This window comes from Rhinolophus sinicus, linkage group LG04 (assembly GCF_036562045.2).
Source record: "Rhinolophus sinicus isolate RSC01 linkage group LG04, ASM3656204v1, whole genome shotgun sequence".
In the NCBI taxonomy this organism is placed as follows: Eukaryota; Metazoa; Chordata; class Mammalia; order Chiroptera; family Rhinolophidae; genus Rhinolophus; species Rhinolophus sinicus.
The window spans coordinates 172557062-172580639 of record NC_133754.1 but is presented as its reverse complement, the minus strand read 5'-3'; the positions used below and the strand labels follow the sequence as shown (position 1 = coordinate 172580639).

The window sequence follows — 23578 nt, the reverse complement described above, 5'->3', positions numbered from 1 at the left end:
GAATTAATATATTTAATAGATTGAGTATTTCTATCTATGAATATATTTCCCCTTATGTAAGATTTTTAAAAATCTCTTCCAATACAAGTGTTTAAAAAAAACAAACAAACAATTTTCTGTACAAAATGTCTTGCACATCATTTGTTAGATTCATTTCTAGGGATCTCATCTATTTGTTATTAGAAAATAATACTTTTAATTGAATTGTAGAATTGTCCCTGGTGCAAGAAAGCACCTGAGTATTGTATATAAATTTTATATACAAGCAAGCTTGTTATAATTTCTTAATAATTTTAAACATATATTTATCTATTTATTTTGGGTTTCATATGTAAAGTATATGATGAGGATTTTTAGTTTTTATTTACTAGTTTAATTTGATTAATTAATTACGTAATATTGCCTTTGTGAGATGGTTTGGATCTCTAGTACATTATTGAATCCTATCTGGTTCTTAGTTAAGGGGAAAGTTAAATATATTTTGATGTTTTACCATTAAGCATGAAGGAGCTATACAACTTTTGTAGGTTCCTATGTGGTTCCTTAGTGCTTTTTGCCAAATATAAAGAGTTCTTCATCTTCTGGGTACATGATGGGAGTAGCTTCCTGGTCTTCTCTTGTACAGGGCCCTCTGGCTAATTCTGGCCAAAGAGCAGTGAGCAGAAAAATGTGTGTTCCTTCTAGGTCAGAGCGTTTACTTGCCCATTCAAGACTGTCCAGAGCTCTTTCTCTCTAGCATGGTGACTAGCAGTGTCCAAAAACTGCTGCTTCTTCAGCCTGGGTCCCCCAGCGTGTGCAGTTAGCAGGTGTCCATGATGAATCTTAATGGGTATTTAGTGTAAATGAGAAATAGATCCTTGTTGTTTTGAGACATAGAGGTTCAGGAGTTTGTCACCATGTTGTATATAAGCTACCGGTACTGACTGACGTGTGTCCTCTCAGGCTAAGTGGATTGACTTCTTAGGGAAGCTTCTGCACAGCAAAGGAAACCAACCAAGTGAAAAGGGAATCTATGGAATGGGAGAAAACAATTACAAACCTGACATCTGGTAAGGGGTTAATTTCCAAAATACATATCAAACTTATACAACTCAATAGCAAGCAGACAAAAAGAAAAATTCAATTTAAAAAATAGGCAAAGGACTGGAATAAACTGAATACATATTTTTCCAAATAAGACATACAAATGGCCAACAGGACAGGAAAAGGTGCTCAACATCACTAATCATCAGGGAAATGGAAACCAAAACTACAAAGAGAAATCACCAAATACCTTTTAGGATGGCTTTTATCAAAAAACAAAAGATAAATGTTGGCAAGAATGTGGAGAAAAGGGAACCCTGTGCACTGTTGGTGGGATTGAGGTATAGAAACAATCTAAGTGTCCAGTAATGGATTAATGGATAAAGAAAATGTGATATACACAGTATTATACATAATATAGTATTTATAATATATAAATACATAAATTACATATTTATATAATATGCGACATGATATATAAAACAACAAATACAATAATATATATAACATATCTATCTATATCTATATATAGATAGATATATAGATATATATATCATATCTATCTATATCTATATATAGATAGATATATAGATATATATATCATATATATAATGGAAAGTTATCCAGCTATAAGAAAAAAGGAAATCCTGCCATTTGTGACAACATGGATGAAACTAGAGGACATTATGCTAAGTGAAATAAGCCAAAGAGAAAAAGACAAATACCGTATACTCTCATCTGTATGTGGAATAAATAAATAAAAAGTTGAACTCAAAGAAATAGAGGAGAATGCCATGGGATAGGGGGATTGGGGAGATGTTAGTCACAGGGTACAAACTTCTAGTTATAAGATTAGTAAGTTCTGGGGATCTAATGTACAGCATGGTGACTATAATTAATAATGCTGTATTATATACTTAAAATTAGTTAAGAGAGTAGATCTAATCATTCTCACCACACCCGAAAAAAAGGGTAACTATGTTAGGTAATAGATGTTAATTAACTTGTAATCATTTCACAATATATATATTATATGTATAATATATATATACACACATATACATACACACACACACACACACATATATCAAGTAATCATTTTGCACACTTTAAATATATGCAATTTTATTTGTCTAAACCTCAATAAAGTTGAGGGTGCAATGTAAAAAAAGAAAGTACTGCCCTCCTGAGAGATGACATTGTTATTTACAAATAGAGGTTAACTTGAATGTTTTTTCTGCATCTGTTGAGATTCACTTTTATCCTTAAATATGTCAGTATGATAAAATATCTTAATAGATTTTATTATGTTGAATCAACTTTGCTGTCTGGATTAATGCTGGCTTTAGATTATGACTCTCCCACATGGTGTACTTGGATGTTTGCTTACTTACTAATTTTTTTAAGTTTATTGGTTTACTCCCCCAAACCACCTTGTACACCGCTAGTAGGACATGTACCTCACTTTGTGAAACACAGGGCTGGGTAAAATTCAAACCCAGTTTAGAATCCAAGGATCCAGTGAATGGTACAAATGAATGCTGAGTTCAAGGAAGAAAAGAGGTCTTCCTGGAGGCATTGGGAGTTCTTAATGAAGTCATGTGATGGGGATGGTAAAGGGGCGAACTTTAGATTGTCTGGCACTGGCCAGCTGAAGTCTAGCACATGGAGTGGCATCTCCTTAACTCAATAAATATTTATGAGGTAATTGGATTGTCAGGAGGCTTGACCTGAGTTAGATGTCTCTGAGATTCCCTCTGTAAATTAAGGAACACTAAATATAAGCAAGAAATGAGTTTCTACATTCATGGTGTTTGTTGGCATCTGACAAGATGCTCAGGATGAACGTACTGTGTGCCTGCTGCTACTATCTCACTAGTATCAAGGCTGCTTATGAGAATGCAGTCAGGATTGTATGGTAAAGTCATTAGGGCCAAGGACATTTCTCCAAATAGTAATTGTTACCTGCAAAGGACACTGAAATATATCCTAAACAGCCTGTGTGTTTGATTGCCCAATAGACAAAATATTCAGAAATCCGGTGAGCCACTCTTTATCTGGCACCAGACAGTCCCTTGTGGATGGGGAGCTGTTTGCATGGCCAGCTTTCCCCAGAAACAGAGGACATCTTGCTTTTTTCCATTCCTGTTTATTTTGCATCAACTGAAGTCTTTCCAAACTATAGTTAATGAGAGTTTCAGAGACACTGGGCTGTCTTAAAAACGTTGTACCATTCCACTGGCCGGAGTCAGGTTAGCACACAACTGCGTGTTACAGGTTTTGAGGGGTGCCCACCACATCCACCATGGCCCAGTATGCATCTTTCCATGTTGAAGAGTAAGAGGCAACAAAAGGAGACCGAGTCTTCTCACAGTCCTAACAGGCATAGTGGGATCTTTTATAAGTGGTTATCTGTTAACCAAAAAATATATCTGACTCTTGAAGAAGCTGCTTTACAAACCAAAAAAATGAGATGATCTAGATATCAACTGTTTACTTTTTACAAATAATCTCATGTTTCTTGTTTATCATACTTGAATTCTACTCCAAAATTTACCATTAATTTACCGTATGACCTTGAGCTACTTACTGATTCATCTGGGCCTCAGTATACCTCTGATAAAAAGAAATTAAAATGATCCAAAACAACAACACAAAACAAAAATGGGATTGAGTAATCCATAAGATTTCTTCTGTTTCAGAGATGTGTGGCTTTAGAGTGTGGCGGACATCCAATAAGAATTGTATCAGGTATAACTCTCCAAGAAAGGCCTTTCATCCACAGAACAAGGGCAGGCTAAACAGACACTAAATGGGGTGGGGAGGCAGGAGGGGGAGACTAACAGACCTGGGAATTCAGAGGAGTGAAAACAATGGCTTAAATTTCAGATGGCTGAGTACTCGCGGTTGACGCTCTCATTTAATAGCTTTGTGACACTGGGTGAGTTGCTTACCAGGGCCAGCTTTATGGGCATATGGCCATGTAGTCACATAAGGCCTTGCACTTAAAAGGGCACCACGCTTGGTTTAATATTCCGCTGCTGCCAACTTGAAATTCGCAATAATTTTTGAACAAAGAGCCATGCATTTTCACTTTTCACTGGGTACCCTAATTAGTTAGCTAGTCTTGAGCTTAAACTTTCTGAAATTTGGCACCTCCATCTCTAAAGTGAGAATAGTAATACTCGTTGTTCCAGATTATAGTGAGGATTAAGTGAGATACTTATGAAAGTTCCCAACAAGCTCAGTACGTGGTGCATTTGCTAATAAATAAATTAAGTCTTGTTCTCTACTTTGATCCATTTCTAGACCCAAATCTAACTGTTCTTCTTTAAAAGGATACATAAGACTCAGGGTTTTTGGTGGGTTTTTTTTGGTTTTTCTTTTTATTTCCTCCTTACTTTATTTTCACAGACTGGTGCAGTCCAAATGTGGAAGCATAAAACAGTCTTGAATAAAAGCTATTTTGGGCATAGAAATATTAGATACAATAAAATGTCTCTTGTGTTTGTCGTTGGTCCTGGGGCATCACTTGGACTGATATTCTCCCCCCCCCATTCTTCTGCCCCCGCCCCCTCCATAGTGTTTGAGCATACTATGAGTCAAACACTATCCTAGTTTATGGAGGAACAATGCCTAAAATAGACATACCCTTCACCTCAAGGGCCTAAAAAGTGAGAGGCACAGCCACCCAAGTAAATACATTATTTGAAGTTTGCTGAATGGTATGAAGACGTAGAGGATACTTGGTGAGTGTAGAACAAGAGAAAGGGTCCCAATCTGGTGTGGCCAAAAAAAAGGTCTCCTCGAGGAAATGATAGGAGAGCCATGACCTGAAGGATAAGTAGGGATAGGTGGAAAGTGGGGTGCACTAAGTCTCAGTGTGTCAATGGAAGCGTAAGTTCCTGGGATGAGGAACATAATAAAGGTGCAGGAGGACACAGACAGGGAGGGGAGTGGGGAAAGAGATCCCCATTTGGAATGCTAAGCCTGAAATGCTGCTGATACAGCTAACAGAAGTGTCAGGTAGGCTGTCTTTTGTACGTTTGCAGATGTAAAATACGCGTTTCACTGATGAAAACTCCTACCTAGAGAAGCAGTCTTGTGAGTCTGAGTCCTCTTTCATAACTCTGGGTATTTCAGAGAATGCTACCATCTCCACTGAAACACATACACACACACGTCTTCTTCCCTAAATGTTCACCTCGCTCTGGACAGTCCTATCCTGTTTACCGTAAAACCAAACAACTTTGGAGATCTAAATACACTTAAGTTCTTTAAGGTTTAATTAAACATCACTCTTCCCTTGAGATTTAAGAGTGTATACACCCAGGGTTTCCAAACCTTGGCTGTTGCCACAGAGAATAAGCTTGTTTGGGCTACTGTTTGGGAACAGCACCATTGAAACGTTACTTAGATAAAAGTCACAAACGTCATCAGTGATGTCTTGGCTTTGCCATGGGGCTGTCGCAGAGAAGTCCGTTTCATTGAAAAGGAATCCTGGAAGAGCTGCCCTTTATCTTGGGCTGTTAAGAAATTGGACCTTTATTATAATGAGGTTACAATAATGAGGTTATTTTCGATAACTTGACTATGAGCGTAGTTCAGATCACTTTCTGAAATACGTACTTAGTGTTTATGTATCAGGCACAGAGTTTGGTGCTAATAATTTCAGAATGAATTAAACATTAGCCTTCATATCCCTCCTTTGTCCTTTCAGAGTGGGAGACACTCTGTTTGTGGCTCCACTACTTTATTCTTAATTTTTTGTTGTTTTAGTTACTGACAAACGGTTTATGGTTTGGAGGAACTATCCCTTAACTACCATATCTCATGAACTTGAAGAAAGTTCCATTTCAGTTGTAAACTTCCTTGAAGATAGTGGGTACAGAGCTGGGCGCAGAGATAATTTCAATATAATTTTTAAATCCAGTGACAAAAAAATGGATTTAAAGCATTTTTTTTTAATTGGGTTGTCGTTAATTAAGTGACTGTTGTTGTCTTAATGGCTTTTTGAATGTCTGGAATATTTTATAATTGTTGTGATAAAGGTCATGACTGCACAGGTGGTGTGGGGACCTAAAGGGGAGCTGTCAATTCAGGCTGGAACGGGGAGTGGGGTGAAGCTGAAAGACAGGGAAGTCTTCCCGAAGGAGGTAATGCCTGAAAAATTGAAACGAGGACATTCAAGAAGGGGTGAAGACAGTGCTATTCCAAGGGGAGAGGATCCTTTGGATAAATGCATGATGGGATAAAGCAACAGGGTGTTCTTAAGGTTCACCAAGGCCGCCTCCATCATTTCACAGCTAAGATCCTTACCTCTTCCGTGTTTCCCCCAAAATAAGACCTGGCCAGACCATCAGCTCTAATGCATCTTTTGGATGCATTAGACCTGGTCTTATTTTACTATAACATAAGACTGGGTATGATACAATATAACATAATATATAACATAATAATATAATACATAATATACCAGGTCTTATGTTAATTTTTGCTCCAAAAGACATATTAGAACTGATTGTCTGGCTAGGTCTTATTTTCAGGGAAACAGGGTATCAGAGGTCGGAGAGGAGGTGTGGGTGTGGGGTACTTGCCCAGTATTCTAGAGCAGGTGTCAGAGCAGGGACCAGAACACCAGTTTCTTGACTGACTGATTTTCTATGCCAGTGTGAGATCTTTGTTCTGCACATTGAAAGGACATTCCAATACCTCATTGTTAGTCAGAGTTCCTACAAACATGCCAGTTATCCCAAACAAAGTTCCTTACCCAGGTTGAGGAGATATCCAAGACCACCCTCTTTTGCTAGATAAAGTTTGTTAAAGAATGAACAAATTATGGAATGTCTCTAAATTTTTAATGGGGATGGGTCTTAGTTACTGTTATTTTGAGAAATTATTTCAAGCAACTTTAAACTTTCCAAATGGGAAATTTGAATTTGACCCAGATTCCCCCCTCCTTCTCTCTCCTGTTTTCTGCCATGCAATTTCATTCTCAAAATTCTGTTTCTCCAATCACTGAAAGACAATTTTTTGAGAGAACATATAATTTAATCACCATATTATGCTAACTTTAGGAGAGTTCCATTTGAGTTCGAACCCTGCAAGAGCCCAGGTTAAGAATGCAGAAGGTAGGATGTTTGACCTTGAGCAAACCGTTTCTTTAGTTTCGTTCTTATCTGTCCAGTGAGAGGAATTAGACTGGCAGGCTTTTCAGAGTCCTCCTGGCCGTAAAGTTTAATAAGTTTATTATTATTATTGTTATTATTATTATAATTATTAAGTTCCTGGCAAAAAGATTGAGTTTCTTGCAACTTGTTTCAAAACATTAAATATTTTCCAGAAGTTGGACCAAAGGAAGAACTAATTTCCCCAGCGTGGTTCTGTTGAGGGCTTCGCATAATCTTCCCATTGGTTCTTTCAGCCAAAGAATGTCACTGCCTTTTCCCACCTCTTAAAGCTCTTTATTCTTCTAGCATGGCTTCCTGGTCTTCTCCCTGAGTGATTTTCTGTGTTGCTCCTGTGGCCAAACAAAAACAAAACAAAACCCAAAACAGCATTTCTATAGTTTTATGGAAGGAAGCACAACTACTAATATCTCAGCACTCTAAAACAACTCCTGAGTTCCCCAAAAACGGTATGTCATGGTCCCCCCTCGTCTTCTGTCTAAGGAAAAGTATCACAAGTAAGTGCAAAGCTAAAGATTTAAGGGCTGATTAATTTCTCTTTGGGGATTGTCATAAAATGTGAATTTTTTCTTCTCACATCTCTAAATATGGAAACAAAATGTTCCAGAAAAGCTAGGTGGAAGGAATGTTGACATCTCTTCATTCCTCAGCTATAAGATCACCAGCACCCGCTGAAGAACTGATGACCACTTAAATTAATTCCCTCACACTGAAAGAAATCTTGTTTTCCTAATGGAACAGTTGGAAGGTTCTGGGAAAGTGCTAGCAGAGATCTGCCGTACCTACATGGTAGGTAGTCATGACTGGTTTTCTCATCTCATGGCCTCTGACTCCTTACCTTTTCCTTATCTTCCAGTAATAATGTTCTGCTTGCAGTTCCCCAGATACCCTGTGATGTGCCATGTCTTTGTCCAAATTGTTCCCTGTTCCCCACCTAGTCATCCCGGCACTTTCTGGAATGGTCCCTCAGATCACTCTTCCTGAGCCCCTGTCCTAACATCCATGAGTAGAGTTGTCATCCTAATTCCAATTCTGCCTCTATCATAACAGCTCTTACATGGCAGTCCAATTACTTTAAGGTATCTACCATGCATGGAAGACAAGGTCTCCGTTTAATTCATCTCAAAACACTTGGCGTGCCCCCAGCGAGGCTCTGAAGAGCACTGAATATCACTAGAGCTAGTCAGGTAAACTGTTGTAAACATATTTTCCAAACACAAAGATGAGCACACAGTAGACCTTCCATGTGTGCGTTGACATGATTAAAAACTTAATTTTAATTAAAAGAAGATAAAATATAGTGTTTTGTAAGGGTGTGACATTTTTGTTGGATAATTGAAGAAAATATAGATTTACCTCCATTCTGGAATGTCTGGGTTCATTTCATAGGCAGTTAGCCTTTCTTTAATTAAAGATGGGCTTTTTCAGTGAGTATGAAGTTTCTGTTACGCAAGATGATTAAGTTCTAGAGATCTGCTCTACAACATAGTACCTCTAGTTAACAATATTTTACGAGTTGTGCAACTTTAAAATACATTGAGGTGATAGATAGACCTCATCTTATGTTCTTACCACAAAGCACACACGTATGCACGTATGTGCGTGCGTGCTCGCACACACACACACAGACACACACACACACACCACAAAGAACACAAAGACATTTTTTGAGGTGATAGATGTGTTTAGTACGTTGGCTGTGGTGATGGTATCATGGGTGTGTGTCTATGTCCAAACGCATCAAGATGTATACACAAAATGTGTGCAGTTTTTTGATATATCAATTATACCTCAAGAAGCTTATTTAAAAATAGGTTTCGGGGTAAATAAAGAAACATGAGTTCCTCTTGCTCATCCCCAGATGTCCTATACTAAGGAGGAGACAAAGAGCTTGGAGCAAGAGTCAGTAGCCCTGAATCCAGATCCTAGCTCAGCTACTTGCTGCTAAGTTAGACTCAGCTTCCCCACTAGTAGAGAGGAAATAAATCACCTGTGAGCTTTGTTATGACAAGTAAGGTAACACTTATGGAAGAATTTGTAAATGTTGAAGCAATTTACAAATATTAAGTCAAAATAGCATTCCCCCTTTGCTCCTGAGCTACCCAATTTATTATTCTTTTTCTTAACCTTAGGAAACTGGAGGATGTGACTAGCACAAAAGTAAGACTTTCTTCTTTCCCTTTTGTTCCAAAGTGCTGCCTGTAGCTAACATTCCCCTCCCCAACTTCATTGAGGTATAATTGAAAAATAAAATTGCACAAAGTGCAAAATGTGATAATTTGACATCCGTATGAGTTTACTTTGTGAAATGATATCACAATCAGATTAATTAACACATCTATCACCTCACAGAATTAGTTTTTCTTTTAATGTGGTAAGAATGCTCAAGGTCTAATCTCTTAGCAAATTTTCCCAAGGCTACCATTTTAAGACCAAAGACACAGTTATAATGAGCAGTTGGCTCATTATTACATTGTAGGGCTTAGGCACAGTGTTGAGCATTTTGGGAATTATTGACTGGAATTTGACTGAAGCTGATTATTAATTGGAGTAGATTTGCTATCTGGTTACATGTGAGTATTTGATCTTGTTTTTTTTCCCTCTGAAGTGTGGATAAAATTCCATCTTCTACACCCTTCTCATGCATGCATTCCTTAGATTACTCATGATTCACAGTTCTTAATACTCAGTATGTTGAAATTAGATTGTTATATTGCAGATATTCATTAAATTGCACACATGCCTGCATTTATTAGTGTTTTCATGTGAACAGTGAGTTAGTGGAAGGCGGAGGACATGAGTTTGAGTCCTGGCTCCCCTACTTTCTGGCTGTGTGATACTAGTCAGGTAGTATTAATCCCTTAAAGGAAAATACTTGCACTAATCCAAATATTGAGGTAGGGGAGAAAAACCATAACCTGTAATATCTTTGAGGTAACCCATTAAGGATCTAGTAACATATCCTTTCATTAAGCCAATGTTTATTATGTAGCAAGCCCTATACTGGCGTGATGTCATAAGCAAAGCAGACATGCTCCTTGGAATACACCTAAGGCCCATCCTATTTTAGAGATTGGCCAGTTTTGGATTCGAAGAAGGGTGTGATTGAGAGGCACCTTATGGTATGCCTTCCCTTGGGGGAACCGAGACCTGCGTAAACACCTTCCGTGATGAGTACCTCTCTCCCTCACATTTGCTGAGGAATCACTGCATTTTAGATAGTTCATTCATTTTGTGAAATTAGTCTCCCAGGGACTCTCTTCATTTTGTTAAAAGCATAGCTCTTGTTGCCCTGCAGAACAAAGTTTCGGAGCTCTTAATTATCACGGAGCTCTTAATTTTTAGGCAAAATTCAGACAAAAGAAACAAGCAGACTCTGGAAGTCAGTGAAAATTCTGACATAGAACTAGTTTGTTTTGAAAACTATCCTGCCATAGTTAATCCTATGTGTGTATTTGACTGGATCATGAGACCCTAGACACTTGGTCAGACATTATCCTGGGTATGCCTGTAAGGGTGTGTCTGGATGAGATTAACATTTTAATTGGTAAAGCAGGTTGCCCTCCCTAATGTGGGGAGGCAGGGGGGGAATCCAAGCAATTGAAGGCCCCAGTGGAACGAAAAGGCTAGGAGGGAACTCCTGCCTGACTGCTTTGAGGAGGGGCATCATTCTTTTCTGGCGGAACATCAACTCTTCCTGGTTTTCAAGCCCGCTGACTTTTGGACTGGAACTTACACTATTGGCTGTCCTGGTTCTCAGGCCTTCAGACTCAGACTGGAATTACACCCTCCCCCTCCTGAGTCTCCAGCTGCAGATCTTGAGACTTCTTAAGTCTCCATAATTATTGTGTGACTCAATTCCTTATAAGTCTTTTTGTATATGTATGTGGGGAGAGAGAGAGAGAGAGAGAGAGAGAGAGAGAGAGAGAGAGAGAGAGAGAAAGAGAAAGATTGGGACTACTCCCAAAGCCCTATTATTTAGGAACAGTGTGTGTAGAAATATCCACACTGGGCAGGGGAAGGTGTACTCATATTTGGTTGGGAAAGTTAGGAGCTTGACACCAGATCGAGACGTCAGACTCTCTCCTCTAAGCATGGAAGAGCTTTGGAGGGTGTTAAGGAATTGATATGCCTGGTTTGCATTTGGAAATACCACTGTGCCAATGAAGTGGGTTACGGTTGTAGAGGACCAGACCAGAGGTATTTGATATTCCACCTTCAATACATTGATTGACTCGCTGTATCCTGAACACCTGTTATGTGACAGGCGTGTTGCTGAGTGCTAGGGTCAGGACAAGGACAAAGAATGAGGACGCAAGAATGAATCAGATGACTTTCCTGTCCCCTACGGGTTTCACAGTCCAAGGCAGTAAAATAATTGTCATTTTTTTCAGGAAAGATATTGATGTTCTTCCCAGGCTTAATTCCAAACTTGTGGCAGTTTCTCAATAATATGTGTGGAATGAATGATGGAGCAAATGACTAAATAAGTTAAGATGTAGCTGTCAGTCAGAGTCCAAAGTGTTAAGTGACTCTAAAGCTTAACTGACAATTTTAAAATTTGTTTCCATTTACAAAAAATTTTCTCATCCTCTACCTGATATGATTCTCAGAAAGCACTGCAAAGTAGGTAATCTTTTTGATCATATCTGTTACATGCGGTAACTGAGGCTTTAAAGAAGTTATGTTATTTGTTACACAGCCAAGAAGTGTAGACTTGAAATCACATCGTCTAATTTCAAATCCATTTTTATTTTCATGAGTCTCTCTAGCAGTTAATAACATGCATCCCCAGAAGGTAGTTGATAAGGAGACTTGAGCCCTGTAATAGTCTCCCAGAGGAGGTACAAAAGCAGAAACACACCGAGCAACTCACTAGTCAATAGGATCACCCATGCCTAGGTTGATGAATCATCCTGGCATCGAGTCTTTCGGCAGGTGACTTTGCTCTCCTGTGACAGACTAATAAATCTTTCAAGAGCTTAAATGGCTTCTTGACATGGAATCTCTTCATTAATTCCCATGGAGTCATTCCCTTGTTCATTTATGTACACATTTATTCAGGATGGCATCTAGCATATTAAAGCAGGCCAGGCCTGAAAGGGTGACCTCACCCTGTCTAGGGCGCTCTGACCCTGAATGGGATCTGGCAGGATTTGCTGTCCTATAAATGTGGGTCAGGAGGCCTGGGAGGCAGCAAATCAGAGGGCTGTGGTCCAAGTCTCTGGTTCTGGGGGGAATGGCCCCTGCAGAAGCTAACATCTGGATCATGTGTCTGTGTGTCCCAAACCACCTGTGACCCAGGGCACTGTGCCTGTCTTGTTTTAAGTTCTGGAAATAGGGAAATCCACTCAGATTCCACCTTCCTTGCTTGCAGTAAGCAGTGTAATTGCACATAAAATGTAAATTCAGTTGAGTCTCCAGAAAGATACAGTGATTTTCCAAAGTGACCTGTTAATAATAAAGGAAATAGGGTTTGAAATAGGAGAGAACAAATCCCATATGGAACTTGGTGGGTGAACTTTACCAAATGACCTATCTTCTCCAAACTTTAGTTTGCTCATCTGAAAGATGGAGAAAATATTAACCTCACAGGATAGTTGGGAGTATTAAATGGAAAAAAATAAAATAAAAGGATATTAAGAGCAAAACAATTTTTTGTGTGGTAGTCCCTATCCTACTCATAATTTCTAATTGAATCATGACAGAGATCATTTGACTGATGAACCCTGAGATTGAAGGATGATACATGACTTTCCTGAAGGTGGAAACCACATAAGTGGTAGAATCCAGAGTTGAAAATCAGACGTGGTGTATCTGATGATATGTAATCTTTGTGCTCTCCTCTTTGCTGTTTTGCTCTTCTCCCCCACTCCCTTTCTCTAGCTTTTTTTCCTTCATCAGTGAAAATAATAATTTGGCTCATTTACAGATGGAGAGACCAAGACTTGTCGTCTGAATCCACGCAACCCAACACCAGCGTTGTGTGTTCCTTCTGTTAATGACTCACCGAACTCAAGTCCTGTCAAGTATTCATCTCCCAGTAAGTGTTGGTCTTTATTTCTTTACAATTGACTCCAAAGTGAAAGCATACCTGAGCCTTTTTCCTCGGATAGCGGTAGCTGTCTCTGTGTGTAGATGGGAGGACGTCCTCCCTGCAGTGGGGACGATGAGCAGGGTGCCCGAGGATGTGGCTGCAGGAGAGTGGGTGGCATCCTGAATGCTCACTGCAGTTTGCAGGTGTGTATCTGGCAGTGACACTTCACCATTATAACTTGTAACTGCTGGCAAATCGTGGGAATTGCACTCTTGATGCTTTTTCCATACGCTTGACTCTCCAGGGAAGCGTTTTTCTCTACTTTTCCTAGTGTGTGAGCCACCAGCCTTTAGCACATCCACTCTTCCCACCTAGGAGACTGATCTTAAACCACTTTGTCATTGTTCTATGCGTCGAGACTTACGGTGTCTTTGGAGGGTGAGACTGTCAGAATGGATGTGGAGGCCTGAGCAGTGGTGGTGGCCTGTAAGGACTGGATGTGGAGGCGGATGGAACTGCCTGGGGTGGGCAATTTCCATCCCACAGGCTTCTGCGGCTGCTGCTTCCTCCGTCTAGAATGCTACTCCCTTTTCATTTACTCATTTTATTGTTTCATCTGCCTTTTGCATGTAGGGTATTTGGGTGAAATATATTCACAGTCTAATCATTGCCAGGTTGGTTTCTGACATAAGCTGAAGGGCAGTCGTTTGCACAGCCAAGCACTGAGAATTCTGTATCATTTACATGTGTCATACGATGGTGCTAGCCGCCGCAAGGTTAAAGATGTTAAAAAGGGAAATAGCAGAACCGTGATTGATGCTGTGGGGGCCCAAGTACATTTAAAATGCTATTTTGAAGTGGAAAATGTGAAACGTGTCAAATTTTGGAGGTAGAAATGTGAACCTGGGCCAGCAATTTCAGTTTTAGGATCCTCCCGAGGCTCTATAAACACCCCTCTCCAATTTGGGGGTGGCAAACATGTGTCAATGTATCTATAGAAAAACTATTTCAAAATATTCACTGTAAATAAATAACAGGGGTTGATGAAAATATGTACATTATAGATAGGATAAAACAGCCAATTACTACTGGGTAAAACACTGAATTGGGTTTTTGTAAGCATGATCTAATTTAACATTCATGAGAACACATGAGAATGCTACTGTTTCCTCTACCAAGGTGGACATAGTCAGAGAAGTTAATCTATTGCTTGAAATAATACTGCTCTGAAACATGTATCTGTCGAAGCGGAAAATCTGTGCTCCTGCCGTTTAACTGCTCCTGCCGTTCTGATGGTGGCGTTTCTCAAGGCCCTCTGCTTTCTCAGAGCCCTGGAATTTGTTGATCCTTGTAAAGAACCAAAGGAAGAGAACGGGGATGCTTTCCAGATAAACACTCTCAGACAAAGAAGTTGCCAGTCAAGGTTGGAAATAGATATCTGGCTCCCGCCCCCTGGATAACCGCTTATCTCCTACCTTGTCAAAAGGACATCTGGGCACCAGGAGCGCTAGATGTGGTTGTCTCTAGAGCCTGAACAGCACGCCTCAGTGGCTACTCTGAAAGGAGCTCCAGAGGCAGGGGAAGTGCGATGGGTCCTCCTGGACTATAAAGGAAGGTACTGTGTCCCACATTGTCATGTCGAACCCTCCCCTCCACGTCACAGTGTATGCACACACCCAGAGTCCCCCTCGGCTAGGGGCCCTGAGGTTTGGCCTCCGAGGGACCGCGGAGGAGATGCTTGCCACACCAGTGTCCTGAATTCGGTTGCTAGGAAGTTGAATCCTGTCTCTCCACAACCATGTGGTCTGTTTCTCTGGATTTTGGAAGCAAGAGTATTAACTTTATGCTGTTTTATTTTTATTTATTGATTGATGTAGCCTTTTCTAAGATTCATTAGGTTGAGTACTTTTTTGGACAATGCTTATTATACCCAGGTTCAGAGCCAATAAATGACTCCAGAGGTTTTGTGTGTGGTCCAGATTTTTAATTTGGGTTTTGAAAGCCATTATTGTCTGGACACTGTGTATAAGAGGGTAAGTGGAGAAAAATGTAAATATGGTTTCCTGTTGCAGGTAAATTAGAAAAGGGAGGTGCCAGGAGGCAATATAACATGCGAGGTTCTGTGGCAGAACAGCACTGTCAGAAAGGACCCTTTTTCAAGACACCTGGCTTCTTGCCTGTGTCTGATACCAGTAACAGAGCCCATTTTGCTGGCAATGGGAATTCACTGTCTTACAAGGGAAAAGAGCAAAGTCAAGTTCACATGTGTGCTAGCTGTAGACGTGAAGGGGCAGGACTGTTGTGAAAAGACTCTCTGGGGACCGTAGAGACCAGTCGATTCAGCATCCCTGTTTTACAGATGAGACAACTAAGAATCTGCACCAGGACACAAAGAAAATGGTCTTGAAAGATTGTGCAGTCATATGTGAGGATTTAATATACCCCCTCATTAACACATTGATTCACTCAACTCAAATATGTTAGTGGATCAAGCAGAGATTCAGCTACTGCTGCAGATCTGACAGTGAATAAGACAGATACAGTTCTCAGAGTTTAGTAGGAGTAACAGACAAATAAAAGTAAATAAATGAATAATATTCTCCTATTATAGTAATTACTATACAGGAAACATAAAACCACAGTGCTGAGAGAGAATGCTGGAGATGAAGGAACTCTCCCTAGACAGAAGTGTTAACGGGAGGTCTTCTTGAGCACTTAAGGATGAGGAAAAACTACCCATGTGAATCTCAGAGCAATTAACATGCCTCGAAGAGGAAATACTTTGTACAAAGCCTGGAGGGAGAAAGAACATGGAAAGTTCTAGGATCTGGGCAGAAAAACCACCATCTGGCCAGTGTGGTTGGAGCATGCTGCGTCAGGGGACAGTGGGGGAAAGAAAGACTAGGCCCGGGAAGCAGAGGTGGGATCCCGCGTGGTCTTGAAGATGGTTTATGCTCGTGAGGATTTTATTTTAAGGGTGATGACAAGCCTTTGAATTTTTAACTCATCTTTTGAATAATTAATGCATTCATATGGTTCACACATTTCAAAATTTAAGAAGGTTGCAATGTCAGGTGTTCTTACCGTCTCTATCCCATCTACTGAGTCCCACTCCACCGATCCCTTGCTACGTAACTGCTATTATTGATTTCTTAGGTATCCTGCACAGACAAGAAAACATGCCTCATACTTCCTATGTGTGGCTCCTAATGTATACACAAAATAGGTACTGTACACACAGTTCTTGTTTTTATCACTTGTTTTTATCAGTTAATGTATCTTGGAGATCTTTATAAGTGTAAATAAATCTTGTTTTTTTTTTTTTTGTTTTTTTTTTTTTGTATACACAGCGACTTCTTATAGATAAACCATACGTGGTTTAAAAAGTGGATTTGGGATTATTTTCAGTCATTTGCGTTACAAGCAATGCCAAAATGAATAATCATGGGCAGATATCATTTTGCCATGTGCACAAGTATATCAGTGGGAGAGAGTCCTAGAAGAGAAGTTTGTGAATCAAGAGGTGTATGTGTTTCAGGATGTCATGGAAAATGGCAGAATAGGGAGTTCCAAGAATTGATCCTTCCACCCAAGTCACCATAAAGGGCCAAAACTGACAGAATCAAGCTTTAAAGAACTCTGGAATCTAATAAAAATCTTACAGCATCCAGGGGACATCATAATGGAAAAAAAAAAAAAAAAAGGCTGCTGCATTTTGATAATAAAGTATTGTGGTGGTTTTGCTTGGCCGTCTACTATTCCCCATTCCATAGGGAGGGTGGCCTACATTTGGGGTGCAGCTTGGTGATGCCAGAATATGGGGAACAAATACAGACTTTGTTAGTATATTTTGACTTCTCTGGCGGTTTCCTGAGGGATCATTGCTGACGCTTGTCTTTGTTTGACTCCCCTTTGGCTGGGTAGCATCTTTTGAACGCATTAAAGATTAATTACCCATAGCTGCTTGGGGCGAGGGATGACATGTGAGGCAAGCAGCAGATGGACCAAAAAGCCTGGGAAGGGGAAACCGAGAAAGACGATTCTGTGGGCATCATGGTTGGAAAGGTTCCTGTCTATACCAGGGAATCCAGAGCGCAATGTGCATACCTGGGACTGCACACATACTCTGAGAAGTCCCCAGAGAACCTTAGGCTGGTGTCTCTGGATGATCCTTGGGCTCCACACACACTACAGGTAAAGACTAAGGCAGAATTGAAGGCACACGGGCAAAGCACGGAGGAGTGGTCTGGCTCAGAGCCAGTCTGCCAAGGAAGACCATGAGACAATTTTTGGTTTTTGTCTTTGGGTCCAGACTTTTAAGGTAATCTCTGTCAGGTCACTAACTGACTACTGAGAGGATGAAACAGAGACTCTAGAGACCACACCTGACAAGGAAAACAGTCTTTATAAGAACAGTTTAGTTTAGAATAATCATTAAACAAAGAGATGACCCTCACCGAGCAACACCAGCAAACCCTAGAGGAGGTGGGAGAATCTGATTTCCAGTTACCACATTATAATACTCAAACTGTCTTGTTTTCAACAACAACAAGAAAATTACAAAGCATACAAAGAAACAGAAAAGTGTAGCCCATTCTCAGGGAGAAAGAAAATACACCCAGAAATCAACAGAAACCCTGAAGAAGTCCCCAAGTTGGATTTAGCTATGTTACATATTTACCCATGTAGTTACTTTTACCAGGGTTCTTTATTTCTTTGTTTGAGTAACGATCTAGTGTCCTTCATTGTCACCTAAAGAACCGCTATTAGCATTTCTTACCGGGAGGATCTCCTATTGAACAGTGTGCTCACCTTCTACTTTTTCAGGAAAAAATTTAATTTCTCTTTTTGGTTTTGCTGGATTTGGAATTCTTGGTTAACAGGTTTTTAAAAATTTCTTTCAGTACCTTAAACATGCCGTCCTACTACTTTCTGGCCTCTACGGTTTCTGCTGAAATATTGTCTGTTCATACTGTGTTTCCCCGAAAACAAGACCTAGCTGGACCATCAGCTCTAACGCATCTTTTGGAACAAAAATTAATATAAGACCCGGTCTTATTTTAATATAAATATAAGACCGGGTCTTATGTAATATAATGTAATTTTCAGGGAGACACGTTATTACTGAGGATGCCTTACACATCATGGTTCGCTTCTCTCTTGCTGCTGTAAAGATTCTCTTTGTCTTTTGATAGTTATTATAATGTGTTTCAGTGTGGATACCTTTGCGTTTACCCTTCTTGGAGTTTGCTGAGCTTCTTGAATTTGTAATTTGGGAAGTTTCAGCTATTATTCCTTCTAATACGCTGTTTCTTTCTATCTTGTCCTTCTAGGACTCTCATGTGTTAGTATACTTGATGGTGTTCCACAGATCTCTACAAAATCTTCAAAACATTCTCTAGTCTTTACTAATGCATTTATATGGGTAGAGACTTCCCAGAGATTCACAAAATGGCTAAGCTCTGTCCCTAACAGCAGACCTGCAGCCGGCTATCACACTGGGGGATGCGAGAGTGTCAAACAGGATAATATGAGCCCCTCAGAAATTAGCAGAAACTTTGACAAGAATTCTGGGCTTTCACAGGCTATGGTTCTGTCAGGACATTCATCCCAAGTCCTCTGGTACAGTGAAGGACAGAGGGCCCCTTCTGATAATTGAGTGACATCTGTATCAAAAATGCTGGACACTTGGTAGATGCTAAAGAAAAACTTGCAATGCATGAATGAGAACCAGAGACAACTGCTCAATAAAGTAGAGAAGAGATGAATTTAAAAAGGAGGGAGAGACCTAGATCTGTTGAAGTCTAGCACTAAAGCACCTCACTGAACACGACTGGAGCCTGAGTAAAATTCCCAAAGCCCCGGAGTAAGTCTGCGAAAGAGAAACGGAACTGCCTTAGGTGATTAGTCACCCCGGTGCCCTTTCATTATTCTGTTATGCTTCTGTGTGTTTTGTCTGTCTTCCTCACCACAGTTCTGCCTGCCTAGTCATTGATAGCTTGGTTCTCTCTGCCTCTGTCCTGAGATGTGCCAGAAGGATGGAGCAGGGCTCCATCTTTATGAAACATGAACTGACTGAGGTTATTCTCGGCTAGGCCCTGTGCTCTGCACTGGGTATTCAGAGATGATTGGGACAGAGTCCTTGCCATGTTGAAACAATCTATTGTGAGAAAAATCTCCTAAGTACACAAACATCATCTTTCCTTGAAGAATTCAAGAAAGTTATTCATTTTTCAAAACTTTTTTGAACACCTACAAATGTTCAGGCTCTGGTTCAGGAGAGGGAATTTCCTGGAAAACAAAACAAAACAAAAACATACAAGAACATGCTTACCAGAGGTACCTAATAGATTTCAATAAATAAAAGTTGAATCTAAATAAAAAACAGGTTATTGAGGGTCAACTCTGTGTTTGAAATTATGGTAAGTTCTGGACTTGAGTCTCCAGAAGTAGCCAAACAGATATAGAACGTCCCCATATCAGAAGTATTGTTGAAGAGATTCATGAGTTGGGTTCGGCCACTATCTAGATAGAAAATTCCAAGGCAAGAACCCACCTGACTTTTCTATCATCTCATTTCCAGGACCCAATTACATACCTACCTGTAGAGATATCTATAGTAGATAATCAATAAATATGAATAGAATGACTGAAAGTCTTCAAAAACTTTGAATTCATTTGAGACCTTTGACTTCCCTACCTCCTATTCATCTAAAACATGATCCCTACATTATTTTGCATTTTCCTTGAGCTAACTAGCATTTGGCAAAATCAGTGATTCTACAGCTCTGAAATTAGTCAGTACCCCTGTTACAGCTATACTCCCGCAGAAGTACTGCAGGCCACACCCGCCTTCTCAACACACTGCTCTGCAGTGTAGACAATGTATATGTCCCAGTTAAGGTACTGCTAGCTTCCAGAAGCTTCTAGAAGACTACATATTGATTGCAATGTACTCATGGAGTATCTTAGAGCTCTTGCCAAGCATGCCTATGAGCATATGAAAGCAATTAATGGAACGTATACCAAATCTGACCTACTCTAGGGATTAGGTGTTCTCCAAGAAAGAATTCCAGGATGGTTGGTTTGGGATGATTTCTATTTACTTTCTATAGGGGAGCAGCACTGTTACTTTATAGTGTTACTTGTTCTATGAGAGGCAAAGGCTTGCCAAAGAATATTCTCAGAGAAGACAGTTATACACACAATTTAAAGAGCACCAAAAATGCACAATTGTCTTCAGTCACCATGTATTTCAGTGTCCTGATGCTCAGAGCTTTCTTGTATATTTTCTTAAAATGAAAAATATTATGAGGTGGTTGTTGAGCAAAAGTAGGAGTGTTTCCCCCCATAAACTTCACACCAGCTTCTCATAAATATCACATCAGAATAGCAGAGCCATCCTGAAATTCAGGAGGCTGTATTTATTTATTTTACTTCTATTATCTCTACGGAAACAGTGTTGTGTGTATAGAGAAACACTGGGCATGTTTCGCCAGGATCTCTCTGTGGGGTTCAGTGTTGCTTTTCAAGATCTTTGTTTACATTGGAAGTGTAGTTACGTGATTGAAACCAGAACTGGCAATGGCTACTTGTTGTTTGAAGAGACTAGACACCTGGAAACTGCAGGCTTGGCTCTTACCCTGCCTCCATCATTCCCAGCTCTTAGATCCTGGACACAACTGTCTGAGCTATTGTTGTCCGCCCCTGACCATGAACATACTACACACCTCACACAACTACAAAAATTAATAATGATAGGGGAACCTTAATAAAGCTGAAATAGAAATCAAAGCTACTCATTCTGTTATCCAATAATTTTGAATTAAATGCTCACCGATAGCTTGTGTTATTTGCTCAGAACTCATGATTAAAATCAAAGAATTCTGCATACTATTTTCTCTCTCTTCCATACTGTATTTTTCCTCAGACAATCATCATATCTTTTTTTTCCCCTTCCCCTAAGCTGCGGTCACCCAGAATCTGAGACCTGTGTTTTCTTCACCTTGATAATTTTCGCAGTCATGGGTACCAACAAGCATTCTATAAATAAATGTATGTTACATTTGAATCTGCCACTGGCCAAAGTCATAGACAGGCTACTAAAAAAGTAGAGCCCAGATCTTCTAAGCTCAGTTCCGGTTCTCTTTCTATTCCAGCTTGAAAATTGACTTTGACTTCAATTTTGACCTTGAGTGAGTCCATCTCTCATGTCCCTGGCTTAACACTGGGTGTTACAAGCCATCAGTGTACGGCTTGATGTAAAGGAAAGCATAATATCACCCGCACTTGTCCTGGAATCATGTTAGGTCTTGCATCCTACAGTCCCAACTGCAGTCCAAACCCTCTACCTGGGAGTTCATCTGGCATTTTCAAATCCATAAATGTGTTTGTCAGCCCAGCCTTCTGCTGGATGACAGAGTTTCCACACCACACCAAGTTGCCCCTCTACTCCCACCCATGAAATCTTCAGAATAGTTATGTAGCAGTAATGCTTCACCCATCACCTATCAACATCCGAGATTTAATCGTGTCCAGCCAGCAAGAACACACACAGATGCAAGGGCAGTCAGGTGCATGGCAGAGAGACACGTTCCTCCACCCACCTCCAGTCCATGTGACTCAAAGGCTTCAGCATCAGGAACTCTAACCAGTTTGATCCCTCCCTTCAGAGGTGTAGTGGGGTGTTGATATGAATCCCTTGCAGTTCGAAATTAAAACCTCTGCGGTTTCTAATGGGAACACTCTTTGACTTGCCTGAGGGAAATGGAAACCAGCCCTCCTCCCCCACTCGGAGCCCTAATGTTTCAGCTGGATGAACTTTGGTGGCTGGCGAAAGACAGGTTTGAAAATATTTCTATTGGTTCCTTAACATTTTCTAACTACTACACTGGGGCCTCTTGGCAAACCTGAAGGAAGCTGTTCCACTATCTAATTTGTGGCTCCCCAAAAATGACTTCTTAAGAATGACTACTTGCCTGGAATGTTAACAGGTATTTTGAGGAGAAAGGTCAATGACACTAAATTCATTTGGGAAACACTAGGTTAAACCAAATCTAACCATCTTTGCTACCGCTGTTTAACTGAGGAAAGCCTTTATTATGATAATATACTTTGTAATGACCCCCAGAGGACAGACTTTGGGGCTTATTTGACCATTAAAACACTTTTTTCCAGGTCCTTTGGGCTGGTCGCTTCTGTCCTCAAAGCGGTCTCTTCATTTAATCCCCCGGTTTGTACAAATACGATGATTAACTCAGGGCATCATGATGTGAAGCCATGCAGTGAAACACTCTGGTGAAAGTCATGGCGTGGAAAACACAGCCGTGATTGTACAGCAGATTCTTATCAGGTGATCAGTTAAACACCTGAGCTTTATTCAAAATCAGCAAAGGTTCCAGGCCTGGCTGGGACGCCGCTTAAGAATCACACTCATTGGGGAATGAGAATGGAAGGACCCTTTCAATATGGAGCTGACTGGGTCTTATAAATTGACTCCAGCATTTGACTAACTGCTTAACCCTGAGCTTTTGAGTCTCTCCACTTTGTAAGTCAGAAATAAAGACTAGAGCCTCTTGTACTAGCATCAGTTTGCCATTGAGTGGGAGGTTGAGGTCTAAGGGGCGAAATACGAAGACAGTTAACATTCCAGGGGAAAAAGGCAGTGGCTGAAGGGCTCCCTGGTTCTTGTAGCTTGGTTTCTGTCAAGGACTTTAGAACCAGAAGGGTCTAAATTAAAATCTCAACTCGAGGCCTGTCCCTGAGCCCTGATAATCCATTCACTACATTGCGATGGTGAAATGAGCAACGCTGATGATGAATGCGGAAAATATTTTGCAAATGGTAGTGTTGTGAACATGTTAATTGTATTCTACTGGGCTGGATTCGGAAGACTGGTTGGGGCAAATGGAAACTGAGCCCAAAAGGCAACATTGCCAGGTCAGGCCTTGCTCCTGGCCCCCTGCCTTTCCCATTTTCACATTCTCACATCAGGGCCCAGACTGAGGGGAATGCGCCCTCGAGACTGGTGGTTTCCATTAGAACACAAGCTCCATTTTCCACAGTGGGATTCCCAGCCTCTGCAGCTCCCCCAGACCCAGTCCCCAGAATTGCTCTCAGTCCCCATGGGATGGCTTCTTACAACTTGTTGTTTTGTCTGTCCCCTGTTGTCACAGCAATCCAAAAAAGATTTGTGTTTCCAATTCTCTAAAATGGAGACATCTGCATGCAATTTTGAAAATCCTTGTCAGGGTTCTCATTTACTGTTTTGATCAGCTCTTGACATGTGGACAGAGTCCCCAGAGCAGTTCAAAGGGAAGACTCCTCTAGG

At 40.4% G+C, this 23578-nt stretch overlaps 1 long non-coding RNA gene across 1 annotated transcript in view; it reads left to right on the top strand.

Moving 5' to 3' along the window:
- Positions 1–23578, top strand: part of LOC141571361 (uncharacterized) — a 505009-nt gene that overhangs the window by 279263 nt on the left and 202168 nt on the right. Inside the window, exon 3 of the long non-coding RNA XR_012496119.1 lies at positions 13144–13254. This is a non-coding gene — a long non-coding RNA (uncharacterized LOC141571361). The remainder of the gene's footprint in view (positions 1–13143; positions 13255–23578) is intronic.